General features: G+C 46.2%; 1 pseudogene; it reads right to left on the minus strand.

Moving 5' to 3' along the window:
• LOC103738358 overlaps positions 1–2,097 on the minus strand; it is a 7,504-nt pseudogene that overhangs the window by 2,930 nt on the left and 2,477 nt on the right.

A 2,097-nucleotide genomic window follows, 5' to 3' on the forward strand; every position in this document is an offset into this window, starting at 1 on the left:
TAGTTTCCAGGAATCCAGGCTCTGTAATCTGAAACCCAGTATGCTAATGAGGCATCCTACCTGCTATTCTGTGATAGGACGTTAAGTCTGTAATGCTAATAGGATGCTAAGTCTGTTATGCTAATAAGGTGTCCTTCTTGCTGTACTGTGAGTGGACCACTACCCCTATATAAGCTGGTACCTTCCTGAATAAACCAGATCTGTGTCACTGAAACTGGTCTCCTGTGTCTGAATTAGGCACTGCTGACACAGGCTCCTCACCAGCCCTGGGGTCCGGGAATGGAGAGCAACAAATCTGTCCATTTCCCCTTCATACTTCTGTTGTTTCTGAATGTTATCTCAATATCACTCTACTTAATGTTATAGTATACAAATTCTGGTACACATAGCTTGGGGCAACATGTGGAAGTAGGTAAATTTCCTTTAGGAATCACATAGTAGGGCTGGAGATGGCTCAGTGGTTATGAGTACTGGCTGCTCTTGCAGAGGACCCAGGTTTAGTTCCTAGCGCTCACATGATAGCTAACAACCATCTCTAACTCCAGTTCCAGGGCACCTTCTGGCCTCCACAGGCACTGCACATATGTGGTAAACTTACATACATGTAGACAAAACACTTATATAAATAAAAATAAAAGTAATAAATAAAATATTTTTGGAAAAGAATCACATGGGACAAGCTGGCTGCCTGTGCAGCTGGGGGTGTGGCTGTGCCTGCTGCCACTCCCTCCCCACATCTGATCTGTCCTCTGGGCTTCTTCTCTGTCCTCCTGGCTTATGAGCAAGCACTCCTTTGGCTCCCAGCTGTCTGTGAGAACCTCCACTCTGTGTTAGAAGGACTACTTCAAATAGCCTTCCCTGCCTGTCCACAGGGCAGAGCCAACTGCTATTGCTAAAAGAGGCAACTAAATTCTCCAGGTCTTTTTAATTTCTCAAGTTTGAAATTCCTATTTTCTGAACTTCTCCCTCACAGGAAAAGTGCATGAGGCAGAGAGAGGAGCTCCTAGAAATGACAATCCCACCTCTAGTTCAAGGGAACACCCATACAGGGAGCATCTGAGACTGAGCACTGGACCTGGGATGCAGGACACACAGTCCAGGCAGCCAGCCAACAGTGCCAACTGAAGCTAATCCTGAAGCAAGGTCAAAGGGATGAGGTAGTTCCTGCATTTTGCTAGCACAGGGACCTATTTTTTCTGTAACAAGTGAACTGTATGTCTTCCCTACTCTCCAAGAATCAGCTTGCCTTCTGGTGCCCGAAAGGATGCCTACAGCATGAGAGTTCCAAGGAGGCTTCACATCTGTGAGATCTCAGGGTCAGCTCACCTCTTTCTCCATGAGGATCAAGCCACAGGTCAGCTCTCTGTTTAGAAAGAGACACATGTGGTTTAGAAAAGCTATGAGCCAAGTTGGGACTCAGTGGTCCCTGGACTATTTCTTCTGTGTCTTGGCCTGAGCCCTTTGCTTTGTTATGAGAATTTCAGGAAGGTTATGAGCCTCTGTTTTTGCCTGGGTTACATGAAAAAGCACCACCAACAGCACAAGCTTCAGAAGCTAAACAACATGCGCCTACAATGGCTTAGCGTTTTGATCTAAACTGACCTTTACACTTGTGTAAATGTGTTTCAAAAGGAACCCTGTAAGCAGTACAGCACATAGTAACATTGATATCACTTGCAATAAACAGAAGACAACCTTAAAAAGAAACACATCAATCAAAACAGGTCACCTGGCTCCCAACTTTGGGAAACCCTGAAATACGTGACTGTCCTCAGAGGACAGAAGGAATGATCCCACCTACCTTCCCCAACACAGCATCCATTTCCTAAAAAAGAAAAAGAACTCTTAACTACATGTATGCAGCAGACTTCAGGGCACCTGGTGGCCCACTTACCCATGCCTCACTTACTTTTGGCGTTCTGCTGTGCTTCAGAGGTGGTGGAAAAGTCTTCGGGGACAGGCATGGGTTCATCACCTTCATCTGGGGTGTTACTGACAGCGGGGCTCTTCTTTCCTATGGAGATATATCAGAGCTTTTCTGGCAGTTGTCACTGGTGGGAAAGCCCTGCCACCTGGGCTTCACCTTGCTAGCATGAG

This window comes from Nannospalax galili, unplaced genomic scaffold, assembly GCF_000622305.1.
Source record: "Nannospalax galili isolate Female #2095 unplaced genomic scaffold, S.galili_v1.0 scaffold5291, whole genome shotgun sequence".
NCBI classification, from domain to species: domain Eukaryota; kingdom Metazoa; phylum Chordata; class Mammalia; order Rodentia; family Spalacidae; genus Nannospalax; species Nannospalax galili.